At 37.1% G+C, this 18,723-nt stretch overlaps 1 protein-coding gene across 9 annotated transcripts in view; it reads right to left on the minus strand.

Moving 5' to 3' along the window:
- Nucleotides 1–18,723, minus strand: part of kek5 (leucine-rich repeat, immunoglobulin-like domain-containing kekkon 5 protein) — a 292,283-nt gene that overhangs the window by 25,733 nt on the left and 247,827 nt on the right. For 3 of the 9 annotated variants that reach the window (XM_069132090.1, XM_069132092.1, XM_069132094.1), the window contains one exon: nt 7,798–7,862. The exons of 3 other annotated variants lie outside the window; for them this stretch is intronic. The gene's annotated coding sequence lies outside the window, so the exon portion shown is untranslated. Of the gene's footprint in view, nt 1–7,797; nt 7,863–17,583; nt 18,331–18,442; nt 18,624–18,723 lie in introns of those variants that run through there. 3 more of the 9 variants (XM_069132091.1, XM_069132093.1, XM_069132095.1) reach the window with 3 other exon arrangements.

Below are 18,723 nucleotides of genomic sequence, written 5' to 3' on the forward strand. Positions count from 1 at the left end.
TTATCAAAAAATTGTATCTTGTATTCAATGCCAGAGGAAATCTATAAAAAACTAATGTTTTACTTCATAACTTTTGAACAATCGCGAATAATCATTTCATATTCATGCCCAATAATTCAACAACGTTCAACGCTCATTCATAGAACGCACAAACAATGGAAACATTTTCCTTTCAGGAAAAAGCAAACCAGCATCGATTTAAAAACCCAAAACACACCGGCGCCATTGACAGAGAATTCGAATATCGTCCAGACTTCGATGATGTTTCGATGCTCACAAAATTTTCGCTATTTTCATATTTTCATTGGTCGATGAGAACCGAGTGGAAACCGAGAACGTTCCGTTAAAAATCGGAAAGCTTTCCAAGCGAGAGGTAATTGTAACCCCGGGCGAAAATTAATGGACCACTGTATATTAACGATACAAAATACGTTATTCATCCAATAATGGATATTCCAAGCGTTCGACGCGGTTGTATCGAAAAATAAAAATAATATACTATACGGTCGATGTACTATGGCGGAACAGAGTTCGCAAGATATTTCATAATTTGACTATTTTTCGAGGAGCTGCATGTCACGCGCGAACGTTCAACCTCGTTTCCAGGTTCGTGAGAGCACGCTGTCGTGCTCAGGAATAAGGAAGAATCAATGAAAATTTAGATAATTGTATCAGGCACGACTTTTTAAAGGTTGAAAAAGTACGATCTAATTCTATTGTACGTTACTTAGCTTTCTTTTTTCTATGTTTTTACACATTACATTGTTTCATCAATTCCTAAATACAGAAACATATCTTTCCTGATATTTTTATAAAGACATAATACACCAAAATCTAAGACCAAATTTTCAAATCTTTTTCTTTCGTCGATGTGAAAACAAACTTAAGGAAGGATCGTAGCGGAGTTAATTGTATAAAAATATATCTTAATCGTTATTTCCTATCAAAAATAACTGTATTTAAATAACAGAAGCGAACTATAAGCGTCTCTGAACAGACGTCTGCGTCTGTGAATAATCTAATCGTTCCCCCAGAAAGAAATCGGAGAATTGGAGCTCTTTTTCGAAGAGGGATCGTATCTGGTATATATGCCGAATGTATGGCGCAGCCACCGCAAGTAATCAACTTTCTAATTATAAATGAGAGACGGCGCGAACAGTGCACGAAGGGAAGCTTGAACTCTCGACGTGAGGTCACTTTCCACCGATAAGCTGTTAATACTTAATTACCAATGTCGATACTGTCGACGCCAGTTGTTCGCGTAATGACGTTCGCTGATAACGCGATTCCATCGACTCCTGCGCGAAACGCTTCCGTAATTATTTCCACATTTTCTGTTTGCCCGAGCTCGGTAAATTTTTATGATCAATTCCGCGATTATTTTTGAAAGGAGAAGCGCGGTCAATAACGACGTTAAGCGAGTTATTATCTCGAAAATAATATCGATGATATCCACTGTACGATGAAGAAATTTGTATAACTGGTGATTCATATAACGAATGATCGATGCTATCGCGAATAGGAATTTTCATTTTTTTTGAGAGAATGGATATAAAAAATATAATTTATGCAATATAATATAAAAGCGGTTAATTTCATGATTCCATAGTACACAATATAAAAGAGGTTTTTTGTACCATTGTTCTTGGCGAATAATAGTACTCTAATTACGCGTACGTTTGACAATGAAAAAAGGTATTAATATAATATTACAGAGAACAATGGTATCAAGTTCATTGTGTTAAAATAGTACTTCAATCGGAAAGGAATTACATGATCGGGTTACGGGAGAATATAATCTTTTCATCTGCTAATAAAGCCACTCCATATATCGAACGATATAGTCTCCTAAATAATTGTAAAATTATTGAAAGATATTCATCAGAGACAACAACTTAGCAAGTATTCACGAGCACATGTACGAGTTCGACGTGACTAAGAAGCGTTCGCCGATAACACTTGCGGAGGAGCGTTTCGCCATTACGTTCGCTTCTAGGTTGCAGCTCGTATTCCTGTAATGTGACAGCGATACGGGGAAAACCAAGACGGAACCCCAGAAGGCTCGAAGCAAGATATTAATATGGGTGAGGAGTCGATATACACCTGCTGCCTCCCTCTTGGGATCGCACCCTTTATGTAACTAAACCTCTCGTCGTGTATTTGGTCACACGCACGAAACGCGTCCATGTGCGTCGTGTTACGTGTGCACGAGCACCGACGAACGCCGGAATACCGCTTGTGATTACGAGATACAACCGTCTCCGGGGAGATTTCTAAGGAAGAACGATGTCTACGCTGAGGGAACACTCACATGTACACTTACGTATTTACGTAAGTAGATGAAGGATCATATGGGTCACTACCGACGTCCTTCTGGCGTCCTATCTCCTCCGCGCGTTCCTTAAGCGGTTTAAATGGAAGGGGCTGACAGCTCGTTTGAAAAAAAAAAAAAAAAAACAAGGGGAAAGCGAGGATTTTGGTAACGCCGAGCTTGCCGGTGTTAACTGGGACGAACAGGGTGTTACGAAGATTAGAAACGTCACACATGATTCTTTATATACATTAAGGAATCTGTATGTATATGCGTGTTTCGTGTTTCTCGAGGCTCTTTTTCTTGATACGTTGTTTGCAGTGTGGAAATGAAAATGGGGCGGTTCTACGTTAGTTTTTGAACAGTCTAATTTTAATTTACGAGTAGCTACTGGAGAGTTAGGTTGGTGGAGAATGCTTGGATCTGGCATCATGGTGATGGTTGAGTTTAGTTGTAGCTAACGTTTGGGCTTGGCTCTGATACATTAAACAGAGTATGTTTCACGGAGGAAAGGATGAAATTATGTAGCGTCCTATTGATAGTTCTACTCGATAGAAAAATACTCTTGAGAGAAATACACGTGACATTAATAACGATGTGAAATTTAAAGGAAGGTTAAGAGGACAAAGATGTTCATAATTAACAGCATGTACTTACGTGAGCAGACCTGCTTGTTTCTCTCAACCGTTTTTAAAAACGTCCGCAGAAAAAATACTTGATCGACATAATGTTGCAGCTTTCCTCGATATAATCATGCACCAAGGCAATGTCATAACGAAGCGTGAAACCGAGAAAAATATATCCACTGTCTTACGAAGATTATAACACAAATTCGACAAGCGTTCGTTTCGTTACAGATACCGATCGCATAGAACATAAAATACACACGATCACTTTATCCGCTATTTTCTCAAAAGAATTGAGTAAATTATAATTTCATCGTATTCGAACAATATTATTTTAGAATCAAATTATTATTTTATCAATTATTCTTCTATAGACGCTTTCATCCATAAACGCAATTCAGTTTATAACGGATATACTTTAATCATCGCTATTTAGTCTTGCGAATGGGATCTCCCGTTTCTGAAGATACTCACGCGGCACGAAGTAACTTGCGAAACTAATTGGAAGAATTGTGGCGCGCCTTTGTTATTGACGCGGCGTGATTGAAGCGCTACACTATAATTTCCGCTCCTATCTCTGCTTGTATAAACACATAGACACGCGATACAATAAAGTGCACAGATGTCAAACAAGGCGCAGCTGTGCATTGTAGGAAACTTGTATTTTTCAGCGGATTGTTAAGATTACGCGGCTTGATCCATCTAATGGGATATCCCCGGGGATCAACTTCATCTGGACAATCGAAACGGGTATATATCAGAGTATACGTCTAAGAAGATAATAAGAGGTAAGACATATTGCTTTTTACTGGGACAGTCGCAGAGTGTACAGTGTTTCAATTTCAGACGGCTGTTCTAAAAATAAATGAAAGAAAAGAAGAATATTGCAGTTAGTTATTCTAGAAATAAATTGGAGGAAGAGAATCAAACTTTTGTTCAAGATAAATACAATTTTTAAGGATTCGACAAAACGTGGAGTTAATCGATTTAGCTTCTGAGAGATTTGTGTTATATCCTCGATAAATTTTCAAACTCGATTTCCTGAAGAACCAAGTCTCAAACAAAAGAATTTTCCGAAAGAAAGGTCAAATTACCAACTAATGATTTTGAAAAGAAATTTCAGTGAATTGTAAACGAGAGAGATCCTGAGATTTGATTAGATCATCGTCGTTCGCGTGTTCCTCTTAACAATTCTGTCAAGGATCAACAGAATAAAAATGAAAAACTCGGTGAACAATCTCGCGTTCGTTCGTCCTAATCGGTACGGAGATCTTTCGTAGAAAAAGCGTGAAGTGGCGACCAGAAAATTACGAACAAACGATAATGACCACGTTATGGTAACGGGCCAGATAATGAGAACTGCTCGCGTAAATCTTCAGTTGCGTGGTCATTTATCCAAGGGGGGTGTACGCGGGATTTAAAACCTACTCTACGAGGCCATGTCCTCGGTAATTTTCTTTCACTGGTACAAGGAAGCACGAGAAAGAGATTCGTTCCCGCATCAAAACTACGGGTCGACAGGAGAAAGCACGTAAAACGGAAAAAGCAAAAAAGAAGGCCATTTTTCCAGTCGGTGTAATTATCAACGATATTTTTTTTTCTCCGTTCCTTCTTTCTTCGTTATTACACCTACTGTAGAGTGAACGATAATCGGGCGACAAAGAGACAAGGTGGAGGCAATGCAATAAACGAAATTCCTTTTAATCCCATAGCTAAAACCTTTTCTCCTTAATGTCTAGTTTCCAGGATCGGGATGGTTTGCAAGGATGATTAACAGTCTTTGTATATCTTATTTTCTTTTTTTCATCCTATCCTGCATTCGCTTTTCTAGCGAATGCAAATGAATAAAAAAGAGAAAAAGGGATGAAGAACGTCGAGGATAACAAGTAGGTATTTGCTGTTACGTTGTCTGCGCTATATAGTACGTAACAGTATATCCCTATTATTCTCGATCTCGTTAATATCGTATTGGAAATCGTTAATTCCTTCTGTTATGCGACGACAATGTCCGTTGTCGCGAAACGTAATTCCTTATTGGATTTGTGAATCCTTAATCTCAGCAAGAAACCATTTTCACCGCGTTTTATTATTCTTCGATTGTGACTTTTATCTTTGTTGCAATTTGTGACAAACACTCATTATTTTGTATAAGAAAATACTTGGTTTTTATATGCGGAGTATTATATATGGAATGTTCGTTGATAAGACGTTTACATTAAATTTTTATCAACAGAATATTCGTAAAAGCTATAAACGTAATTGATGAAAATGTACGTAATGTAGTAAATGCATGTAATGTATGTATGTAATGAACGTAAATTATGAAAAATTCAATGTAAATCATGAAATTCAATCAATGGTAATTCATGGAAATGTTCATAATATAAGCACCTAATGAAAATTCGATTAACGGCGCACGTGTTAAAATCTATGGTCAATTAAGATCTCTTATCTATTATTTATTACAATCTATTACAATCTATTTCATAAACAAATCGAATCTCTTATTCATGATCATGTAGTCACAGTAAACCAACGCAATGATCGTAGTACATCGACACTAGATAAAAGAATTCAAAGCAAAAGTTGATCCGGATAGCTGATCGAAAGCAACCGGTTTGGAGAGCATGCATTTCATGTTCCTACGGATATAGAAACGTATCGAGCAAACGCGAGTTTGCTTCTTTGTCGGTGGAGCCACCCTGTTCTCCGAGAAGTTTTCTGAATATTTCAGACCACGTGACGCGACAGGAAATTGCGTAAACTTTTCAAATAAGCCAGATGATTGTGTAAATACTGTAAACCATTCAAGGAATGCGTTACTTGCTACCGTTCACTTCGTCTCAGCGTTAATCAGAAGCTCGTTAAAGACACTTCTGAGGTGTATCTGACGTGTTTGAGATTAATTTCAGAAACTCTAGTTGCTGATTAGAACCTCTGTGTTATTGAGTTTTCTTCTTCGAATCCTTCATTCCTGACAACAAAGTTATTCCGCTGTTGTAATGAACTTGAAAGATAACTTTAGAAAGAAGAATATTCTTCTTTGGTGTATGCGTTTTTGTACTTTAAATTCAAATTATATATACACATATGTATAGAGAACATACGTATTCATACATATTTCATGTACAATTGTAATTTAATACTGGTCTTAATAAAGCTCATTTAAATTATTATAACACTGTACTATTTTTAATTCTTTACAGTACTTCCCTCCGTAAATATTAGAAATACTATTATGTACATTCATGAGCAATGTACGTATCGTAATTAAAGAAAAAATATTACCGAAATTAATATTCATACGTTACTTCATACAGGAAAAAATATTTGTATTCTAATGTTAGTTATATCTTTCAAATATCGTTTTGCTGTATAAAAGCTTCATAAAAGCTTGTAACAACAGAAACTTTAACGTCTTCTCATCTCCACATTCTTGCTTTTGCAAAATCATACATAGTTTATGCTCTTAATAATCGCCGCTATGTATTTTCCTACAACCCGATTATTTTCCCGTTAACTACGATGATTGACGTAAAAAAGATATCAAGACTACGTCTTAAAGGCGCGCGTTATTTTTCATGCTGAACAGTCAGAAGCAAAACTTAGTTTTTAAAGCTTCAAGATACTGGCAAAGGTAGAGGGACTGTGCGTTTTTTATCGTTTGCACGATCCTTTGATCTTTCAACATCGCTGTAAGAGTTCCGGTGTATCAGCCGTAGACGCGCAAATGAGAAACTTCTGATTCCGTGAAATATTCAGAAACGTGTATCAGAATCCATCTCCTTCCTCTATCAAATATTATTTGCCGAAAAGAAATTATTTTTCAAATTACTTTGCCTCAGAATACTTCTGTGACGGAGGTAAATCGAACGGAGCTCCTTTATCGAGATACTTTTTCAGAATAATATCACCTCGTAGAATTACGCATTCCTCGAACGTTTCTCCACTAAATTCATTAACGAAACGATTGGATATTTTATGCTATGTATGTAAAGGTAATAATTTTCAATTTTTTGGTTTGGATTGGAAATCAACAATTCGTCGATGTCTTAGATAATTTATCCCGGATTCATTTAAAAAGGCACACAAGCGATTATACCTTTCTTTTAACCAGCGAGGTTTTGGATTAATTAACATTAACATTCATGTTAGTACGTTTCAGAAGCCGCGATGAATAAAAATTCGCTAAATTTTAAATGTTTCATTTCGTAGATATAAAGCGTTGCAGCAGTAGCAATATGAGACAAGAAACCTAAAATTGAGCTGTCATTAAATGTCCGCATGCATACTCGAGATGCTCGACTTTTGTATTTTGAAAAATCCAAAAGGCAAGGAAAAAAGAATTCACAGCGGGAGAGCTTAAAAATATCGTTGTACTGTCCTATCATCACTAGTTCCACGAGTTCCGCCGCAAGTTGTACAAACAATCGTTAACAAAGAGTTCTCTCTCTCTCTCTCTGTCTCTCTCTGTCTCTCTGTCTCTCTCTCTCTGTCTCTCTCTGTCTCTCTCTCTCTCTCGCTCGCTTCCCTTTTTTTATCGGGGAAAGAAAAAATTCACCGCTATGTTTAAAAAATCAACTTCGTCGGTCGGCTTCGTAAAAGACGACGCAGAAGTAGATGCTGCAAGTAAAATGCAAAATGGTATACTGAAATACAAATACTAGGACAGCCATCGAATAGGAGGGAAACTTTGGAATTTATCGACTTAATCGTTTCAGAGTAAGAAAACCGCCGGGGTGAAACGACTTGGCCACGAACTTTCTCGAACAAATTGGAACCGGTTGTTTTCCAACCCTGTTTTCGTGGGCCAACACAGTGGTAGATATAAATGTAAATACGAGGCTAAGAAACGCTTACCCTTAATTTAGACAGAAGCGAGAAATCCGTGACCGCCTTGAGCGTCACTTTGCCGAGGGAATATTCTGAAATAGAAACCAAAGGAAAAACGTTAATGGTATCGATAGTTGTTGATGAATAAATTATAATAATTTAAGATGTTTTATGTCAATTTGGTGTTATATCTTTATATCACACGTTCTGCAAAATATTATTACTTAAAATAACTCATAAAATATTGTATTTACAAGATTGTATTTACATTTTCATTAATTTTATAAAAATAGGGAAGGTAATACATACAACTTTATTAAACCTTCTGAGGGAGTTATATATCTATTCTTTATAAATTTCCTCTTCCTAACAATCGTACAGTCACACAATGACACGGTAGAACAGTATACGTCACGATTTCCAATAAATAAAATGTCAAATATATTATCGTTTCCGTTTGTCATTGTAATATGAAAGAAAAAAGAAAAACCTCCTATATGTCACCTAATCCACAAACCTACTACTAATTTAGTATAATGCTAACTTACAAGTGAATCCGCAACAAGTATCGACTCCGCAAAGAAGATCAACAGACACAAGTCTACTTATCCCTGGAGACAGGAATTTTTAAACTAGAACCGCGTAAATAATTCATCGGGTTCGAAGAGGATTTCCGGGTGTTCGCGAATTCTATTTTACTGAGCAAACGTCCACGCGAAAGTACCGACCGGACAAAGGGGAGCTTTTTCCCCTGTCCGGTTATGAGAGACAGGAACGAAAAGGGACCGAGAAACGGCTGCGATATGTGGCATTCTATGTTGCACGGTTCGGCAAACAGCGAAACAAAAAACTTTCTATTAATGGGAACAAAGGGACCTGGTCGAAATCTATTCGCGAGTTATACGTCGAGTAAGCCGCTTTTCGTGGCGGCTGCTTTCAATTTGGTGCCGAATATTCGCGGGAAAACTGCTACAATGCTCGATTTTCCCTTGGAAAACGTAACGAAACGTATATTGAAACCACGTACCACGTACGGAGCAAGTCGAGTTTGAATCACGATTTGTGATCGAACATCGATAAGGTAACTCTTCTATTTTGTGCGATTAGTAACGCGAAATCGGTGACAACATCAAGTTATGCTCGCGAACAGAGGTGGGATCGGGGTAGAAACGTTTGTCTTGAGAACTGGAACGGAACTACGGCACCACGAAACTTCAGGTGAGCGGAACTCCGAGCCGCCTCGACGTGCCATGAAGAAGAAGATAAGAAAATCGAGACCCGGTCGAGAGCTACCTTTTCTTCTCTCCAACTTCGTGACCAAGATTTATTTGCCTGGCTAGGTTGGCGAGTGCTACTTTTTACCATAGATTAATTCTGTGGGATAAATCTTGCGCTATAGATTTGCACAGTGTTTGTGTTATATACACTCGCGTGAAAAATGAGCGAATACTTAGTGTACCTTAACCCCTTAACCTACCATTTACGTTCGAGAATTTTGGGCCGATTTACGTTTGGTCCGATCATCTGCTACGGGCTATGCCCGTACTATTTATGTTTGGCCCTATCATCTACTACGGGCCATGTCCGCAATATTTACGTTTGGCTCGATCATCGTACTACGGGCTATGCCCGTAGTTGTATGTTAAGGAGTTAAACGAAGTAGTTGTTGATTTTCTAAGTTTTTCTTGTGGAAGAATATCACGATTAGAGATGGAAAAATTTAGAAGAGATTATATACCCTCAGAACTATAATTAACATTTTTGGTATAAAAGATAATTTTTTTGAGCGTGACTTATTTTTATTATCAGCAGCAATGATGAAAGAGGAGTTTAAGTCTTTGAAAAATTTTCTAAACTTGCACAATAGACTGTAAAAATATTAAAATTTGATTTAGCTTAAGTTTGGTTATAAGATGAGCAGTATTAATGCGCTGTGAGTTTAAAAGTGCAAAAATTTAAAAACAAGTTGAAACAGCTACGAAAACTAAACAAACTACCGAGAGCACGATAAAACACAGAAGATTAGAGCTAAACAGTGTATGAAGATTATAAGTAGAACAATTGAGACCTTCTACCTTTTACCTTAATACTAATAACTAAAGGGAACTTTAAGTAATGTGATTTATGGCAGAACACTCTCATTTATGTACTCTAGCAACTTGTTCGTTTTTGGACACGATAATCTCCGTTCTACATAAAATGCGCTCTCTTATTTGACATTTTATCACATAACAATATCATACAAAATTTCATTAAATATTATTAATAAAGCCGGCAAATTTAAATACCGTATAAATTGCAGAATTTGTACAGAACGAAAAGCTAATAAAATATTGTCGCGTAAACTCTCTTTACGAGATCGTACTCCCATTAACTTTAAAAGCAATGCAACAGAAACTACCAAGTTTATTCGAGCCATAATCATATCACGGTAACGCAAAAACATTGATAATATTACATTTCCAGAATATTCAGTCACTATTTAGCGGACGTTTGCAATTTATTTATTAAATTCCTATATTTATTAATTTTTATTTTCAATAATATCGAACGCAATCTCGTACTGCAAAGAAATATAAAATATATACATATTTATTTGATAAAATCACTAATAATCACTAAAAATTTGATCAACCCTGCTATTTATTTATAGTAAATATTACTAAATATAAAATATGAAAAATATAGAATTGTAAATGTGACTTATAAAAATTTGGATTAGTTAAATTCGATTTCAAATTTTAGAATTTATTAGTATGATGAGCTTACGGAAATTATCATTAAAATTCCGAACATTAAATACCAGCACTTTATCTTTGCCAGTGAAGATCTGCCAGAGTTTCTATAGCAGACGGGTATGCAATAAGAGACTCGTAGATATTGCCCAAAGTCATAACAAAGTGCTCTCCACTTTCATAGCCATATTAATTGAATACGCTATCACGAATAACATCTGAGAGTTATCGATCGAATCTGATTGGACGTGAGCTCGCAAGGACTCGAGGTCTTTCGAGAATATCTATTCTCATCCCTTCCTCCGTCTTGTAATGGACTGTTTTCAAGGAATAGCAAGCACTCATTTATAGGGCAAAATCGAAAAGCCTGAGGAAACAGGATTTTACGAGGGTAATCTAGCCTTCCAACATCGAGGAACATCTTTCCAATCGAGGTATTTAATTATTCTAAAGACGTACAGTGCCACATGGTTTATGTTTCCCTATCGGACATCTTGAATGATCTTCTCTCCGCAACATTTGCGCTCTCTTAAATTAGAGCAGAGTCTATTTTCTTTTTTTAATGTAACAAAAAGAAGGACGGTTTTTACTTTGTGACTTGTAGGTCGTTATCAAGACAAGGAAGTTCAGTTCTAGAGATATTTCAAACGAGTGTAATTATAAGAAATATTTTATCTTTTTCAATATTTGTGATGTCGATTGATAAAGAAGCAACAAATGAGATATGTTATACCTAGTTGTTCAGCCAACTCGATCTAAATCGCCTGGTACGTTCGTGGTTTTGGAATAACTCTTTCAAAAAATTCATCGAGGACGAAGAGAAATTGAACAACGGTTGGGACCTTCTATAAGCCACAAAACTTCATAAACTTTGACGACCATTATTTTGCCGACGTGCAGGGGAAAGTACCCGTGAACGTATAACGTCTGTCAAGCAGATGTCTCGAGTCATAAACATTCTGCACAGATGCGCCCGCTTTATTTCGCCTAAGCAATCACCGGTGACGGGATTTCCAGCAATCTCTTTTTCCCACATGTTCTCACTCAACCGTTGACTTTGAACGATGCTTTTATCTTAAGCCTAACAACCCTTTGCCCAGACCAGCCTCTATTAAATAAATCTTTTCTTAATTTCCTTTACCTCGTTTCCTTCGTGCTATCCCTGATTGTTCGTTTTAATCGCTAGAGAAAGTCTATCTCTATGAGTGTAACTAATTTTCCCAACTATTCGGGAGAATAAGATTTTAGAAAGAAAAAAAATATTCTTTTATCTTCAATTTCTTTCCTTGGATTTTTCATGTTATTATTCTGTTCATTGTCTTCGTAATTTAATGCTAAATGATATGACGAATATTGACAAAGAGAACAAAACCGGTTATAGGATCCGATATCGAGTTGCGTTTACGTGGAATTCTTAATCAGCAGATTATGATTTAAAATGGAAAGTAGGTTGTAATCTGTGCATTATCCACGTTAATGCAGACCTAATTTATTATAGATACGGCATGTGTAATACAGCGCATAAGTTCTACCGGTCTTACATCCTGCAAACAAACAACTTCCCCGAACCTATTAATTATTTAACTTTAATCAACATTTATGGAAGTTTGATTAATTATTTAACAAACACCCTTAAGCCGGATATTACTTGATCACTAAATGCTCATTTATTTCTATAAAGATGCGATCGTATTAATTTAATTTTTAGTTGCTATTTAATGTATGAAGTATAACTTCTTTTCTATAGTGAATACAATAATTTCGTCTAATAATAATATGAATTCTTTCTTTATCCACGCGTTAACAAAAAGTTCAAAGAATTCCTTTGTCCATACATGTATCATTCTTTACTTCTTTTTAGTTGCACATGCAACACGTAATATATGATATCATTTCATAATAAAAAGAATATTTTATATAATGTTATTACAATATGTCACAGTTGAGAAATGATAGAGCTATGAATTAGAACAGAGACTTCAATTCATGTTTTCGCGGTCAAATAAATAATTAACTCGGGCACTTCTCGCTTTGTTACCAAACGGAGAAATCAGGCATGGATATGCTTTCTCTTTGTAGCGTTCACCAGCTTCATAGGAGCATGATAATTAATTACCGTGGCTTACTAACGAAGAGCTCGTAATGGGTGTCATCGAAGAAGACACAGCATAGCCTGTACCGAGTACTCTTACTAGTTTCGCTGGTGGACCTTATGGAACCAATTATAGCTGAGGCGCGAAAATATAACTTTACACCCAACTGCGTACAGTTAATTCCATCTATTTCACGGAAATCCAGTTTCGATAATTTTATCGACGGTTACACAGATGTAAATGTTTATTTCAAGTGAATTCGTACATCATTCTTGCTAAGCACATCTTATTACACATTAATTAATGCAATCGTGGCATTCTATACCTATAGAGTAAATGGTTGTAAAAATAAAAACAAATTGAAAGGACTTGGAAACATGTAATAATTGATAAACGAATTAAAAAAGCTATGTAGTTCGTTTTATGACTGAAACTAACGAGTAAAACACGGTAAAACGTTTATATTTCTCTTGGGTAATACATCAAACTCCCATTTCTTAGAGCATATTTTTCTCAGGCCGCAATTCTTCCACATTTATGCTCATTTTCTCCGATATAGCCTACAGCTAGCAGTAAAATTTGAAACAAAGATGCCAGTTCTGCGGTCTTGTCAGCCGTCTGTGCCTTTGTTTAAAAATTCGAACGAAAGAGAGACCAAAAAGGAAAAAAAATTGAAAATTAAGTTAACTCGAACAACAAGAAGCTCTTTCAAGCCATGGACCTATACAGAGAAAGAAAGAGAAAAAGAGAGAGAGAGGTAGAAAGAGCACACCTCGAAACAAAACCTTATCGTGGCGGTTGGCGCATTTACAAACACACGAGCAGCCCAGTATACGAAATCAAAGCCTTATTCAAAAGTCCTCTATTTTCGACATATTCCATCAGTAGAAATTCTGAGAATCTCGGTTTGCAACGTCTATTACGAGGCAAGAACCGCAGCAGCCTTTTCTTTCAGGCTGTTTCTTCGCCGCGTGAAAAGAGCCACCAACGAGCAACCAAGCAACCAAGCAGCCAGCAGCAGCCAGTAGCAGCGACGGCAGTAACCAACCAACGAATTCCTCTTTCTTCTCCTGATTTCAAATGCGGAACATCTACGCGCCGACAATGTGGCTTTTCTTGCCGCGGTAACGGCCGTAATACGAATTAAATTATTTCTCCCGGTACGAAAAGGGAAGAAAGAGGTCAGGAGGAGCACGCTGTGGCCTCCGAACCGGGTGAACAAAGCGAGACGAAGCCGCGGAACGAACGAAACGTAGCAGAAGAAGAAGGAGGTTGGCGGCCGGCGACGGTTCTCAGCCACGGCGCCGGAAGACCGAAAGGAAGGGATGAAAGAAAGATAAAGCGCGACGTTAAATCGGATACTTTATACGTGTAATAAGCTGCAGAAATGCATACTTATGCGCTGCAGGAGTTTCGCAAGACCCATAACCATCAGGAAGCAAGAAGAATAAATGCTTCTTCCTCGCTGTTTAGTTATTCGTCCGTTGAAAATGTTGAGATGTTATATTCGAGTATATTCGAGGTACATCCGAATTGGTTATGATCGTGTGCTGGCAACTAGGAAATTTTGTGGAGTATAGTCAGGCACGCAGGAAATAAACGTCAAAATAGGGAGAACAGTATATGTGTATAAGCGGAGAAGAATCTTCTTGAAAATAAGCAACATTGTCGTAATGACTTGTGTTAGCAGAGGATGTTCGAAAGGTGCAAATGGAGGAGTCGAATATTTCTTCTAGTTTGTCCGCCACGTATTAAGCATAAATAGAAGATGTACAATGTTTAGAAATGTAATGTTAATACACCATTAAATACATCGAATTACGGGAAATTTTTTTATTAAAGTACGCAATTGCTCGATTAAGTACAAGTTTAGCGAAGTTCGGTTTAAGCAAAAGTAAGGAAATTTTTAATTTCCATTGTCCTGGAGAACGCGTCTATGCCGCTATAGCGGAATTAAAAATGGTAAGATGACCTCTCGAAATCGTAAAAATCTTTCGGAAACAAGTAGAAAAAATGAGAAATCGTGCAATATGTGACACGATATTTTCAGGCGGGAAAAAACTGGGACGTGGTATAATATGGATGCTAAAACAGCATCATGCTGTCGCAAAAAAAAAGTACAAAAATTAACGGCGTAAAAACATTAAAAATATTGTACATGACAATGAACAGTATTGTATAATATAATGACGTAACTCGGAAGCATAGAAGCACGAAAGATCCGTGTCTCTAAGAAACCAGTCATTAGTGAATGTCTCACGTTGTACGATAGTGTCCCGCGCCCTTTCCACGAATCAAAGCGAGCAGAAATTGCAAGCTTCTGTGTAAAAGCAACTCCTTTGGTAAGTCATGCCTTTACTAAACTCAAATGATCAGTCATGTTCAGTGACGTTTGCTATTTGACAGTCCATCGTCCCTTCAGTCTATTTCAACCTAAGTTTCAACATCTTATTTCAATCTCGAACTTTGCACAAAATAATTAAACTTGTTGTATACTATAGAGACATCATTAGTCCTTAATGTACCTAATAACGAAGGAATGAGAAAATATCGTGTACTTTAAACCGAATTTACACTGTTTTGCTTGTCGCGTACAAAACGAAGATGAAAGCAACCTCCATCTGCCGAGTTCCTCGAAACAGTGTAAATTCGACATCAGGTTCAACGAGGAAGAATATCAAAAACAGAAGAAAATTCGAATAATCCGTATAGTAGAGTTATTTCAGTCAGTAAAAAGGTGTTATACGCAAACTAATAAAATAAACTTCAAAATAACTTACAGAAATAAAATAATACACGTATTCTACTGCGTTTATAATACAATACGATATGATAGTCGGAGGAATTTTTAACAAGTAACATTTTTCCTCTGTGTTCGCTTCTGTAGAACAAATTTTCCCTCACTTTTGAACAGAATCCGACAATCGCACGAAGCTGGTCGTATATCTCCCGTGTCTCTTCGCAACGCGGGCATGTTACAGATGTTCGTGTCGTCGGCTACCAGACCGGATCCGCCATCGCGCTTTTCGATGTCGTCCATCTCGCGCGGTTATTCGACCAACCTTGGCAACGATTTACCGATAGTCGAATTATACGCATTATCGGGTCGCACGACGGATCGCGGGATGGATTAACGAGCATGATATAAATAACCGACACGCTATCGATCCTTATATCGCGAAGCAACGCTGGTTTTTCCATTGTGTGCACGACGCGTTCTATGTCAGTCTTCCTGTTTCACCGTCGGCAAATATTTGTCGGAGTCGAAACACAACGCGGTCTAATGGTGCGAGCTGTCTTCTATTGCTAGACACCAAACAATACGCCGGCTATAACAGTTTTGCCTCAGTTGCCGTTGTTCTCTCTGTTTCTGTATTTCTGCGTTCCATTCTTCCTTTTTTGGATTATTAAATTAGCGCGTCGGTCGCAAGCGTGTTCAATGATATCGATACGCAGTTTTACGTTTCGATAATTTTAAACGTGAGTTACTATTCGATGTCGTTTTTGGCTCTTGCAGAGCTTTCGCAAATATTTAACGAATGGCACAGATATTTTTCTGTGTATTCTATCTTCTACGTCTCGAAGGATCTATTTTTTTAATTAAATATGATTCTTTTCTTCTATCAAATAGCAATTAATATACACCGAGATACCAAATCTCACGAGCAAAAAAATGTACTTTATTCCGAAACATCATTAGAAGAATACCTAACTAAAACTAAAACCAATTAAAAAATACGGAATTTGTTATATCTTCATCCGAACCGTTTCATCCAATTCGAAGATTATCCAAAAAGAAAGGATCGTACAACCAGTTATCCGGTGAATGGAGGGATTTGTTACGCGAGTTTACCGCGTGAGAATCAACGATGTGGCACGAGTGCATTGGTTCTTGCGTCAGTAAGTCGGTGTTAGGGGGATGCATTATCGATAGCATGCGCAACAAGATTTCCAGGAGGTTTCTCCCTGCCAGCGAAACCGAAATGCGATTCGGGACGGGCGCGGAAGAAGCGGTAAGTTTCCATCTCGTTTGGCCGACGCGATGCTTTTTATTCAACCGGATAGAACGCGTCGACGGTTCTTGACTTCGTTCTTCTTCGATCTTCTCGCGGTCCTTCCGTTCAAATTTTCCCGCTCTGCCTCCTTATCTGACTAGTGGATGGCCGCGACCGTTTTCTCTGTCGCGTTCAAGCCGCCTTTAACACGCCTCGGTTGTTCCGTTGAATTGATTTCAGCCTCGCGCACAGAAAGTCAGTGTTTATTCAGGAGCATTCGGGAAGTTCCGAGATGGGTTGGATTGAAACCGAACTATTTTCAATTGGCCCGACTCCCGACCCGATCCTTGTACATTGCAAATCGAATTCGATCACCGCGATACCCCCGATTTCACGTAATCTGCCTTCGTCCTACTCTACTTTTTTCCTCTTTCTTACGCCTCTCGATGAGATTTCACCTTTAATTTATTTCGAATCATCGTCAAAGGGATCAACGAATATCGATGGACCGTTAGAGCTTGTTTTTAATGCGATTTGCTTTTCCAGGAAATTAAATGGCTCGAAATTTATCAGGCTTTACGGTAATTCGGATTATTGAAGATTATTATTGAATCTGCACGATTCATGTTTTATCTTGATGAATTCATTTTTTGGGATAAGCGTGATAGTTACTTTCAAAGATGGAATTTAGTATCGAAATAGAAGATATTAGTTGTATATGAGAAGGATATTTTTGTGAACCGAGAAAATATATCAAAAGGCTAATATTTATAAGAGTATTTATGCTTCTGATATCGGATTGCTTTTGGAAGAGTAATCTTCCTGCATCACTGTTTTATACATTGAATTTCCGTACCTTCCTGTTCATTAATTTCTGTACTTTTAAACGTTTATGTTAGATTATTGTACTGAAATTAAAATGAAAATTAATACAGTAAAAGTTACGATGAACGCGAGAATAGAATATTACAAATATCGATCTCTACTTACCAGATATTTTTTCAATTTAAAAGTACAACAAAAAATGTGATTAAACCCGGTAGAGCCAGTATAGTAAGCCAGTGAAGTAACTTTTATTCCAGCCACTTTTACGCGGTTGAAATCAGATTTTAAGGTTCAGCCAATTACGAGGCTTCCTTTTTTTTAATTGATTTAAACGAACGTCAATTAGGAGTATCGGAAAATTGGCTCCAGTCGTTACCTCCTGTTCGGTTCTTTGTAATCCACTTATCTTACACTTCTCTATATTACAGGACGTCGTACTTTTTCACGCTAACGTAATAACATTGCAATAAATCTAATGGACCGTAGGAATTCTGCTTTCCGGTACTAGTACGTCAATTATTCGGAATTATTCTCAACGTGAACCGATGAAAGGAATATTTTTGTTTAACTTGCGAGTCCAGCAGATTCACAATTCAAACATCCAAATGGAACATAAGTCACCTTCCGTAACAGCCATGTATAGTATACGTTATATTTGATTTATACTATCCAAACGTTTTGTTATATATATACACGAAAACACACGGCACGTACGTCAAATATTCAAACACAAGTCAGACGCAATACCCCCGCAATTTAAACACAATATAGCAACTATATTATTCAGATATTCCACACCACGTGCAAAGCCGGACTTGTACCAACACGCCGTATACTCTGAATTCTCTGACACGGATTTCTATGGGTCATATAATAAGATGGTGTAAGATGAAGTCTTCGAAACAAGCAAGTACTATGTACGTCGAAATTTTCTATAAAATTTTATGTTCAAATATCCGTAAGAATACACTTATACATCTACATATTTATTTTGAAATAAAATTAACTTTTTAGAAATACATACATATTCTTATATGCACTTTTAGATGTCGAATAGATTATTCTTTCACGTTCAATTTATCGTCAAATAAACACACGACTTTAACGATCACGTTAAAAGAAACTGTAACACAACATTTTACACATCAACCGATCGTAAATATTTTTTGTTTTCAAGATTCGCGCACGCTTGGACGTATTTTCGTTCTTACTTTGAAAACATCTACGTATGTATACACGTTCCTGCTTCCAACGTTAGAATGGAACTGTTTACTTCTCGAAGACAGTCACTATAGCGGGAATTCT

Source organism: Bombus flavifrons, chromosome 2 (assembly GCF_040668555.2).
Source record: "Bombus flavifrons isolate JBK064 chromosome 2, iyBomFlav1_principal, whole genome shotgun sequence".
In the NCBI taxonomy this organism is placed as follows: Eukaryota; Metazoa; Arthropoda; class Insecta; order Hymenoptera; family Apidae; genus Bombus; species Bombus flavifrons.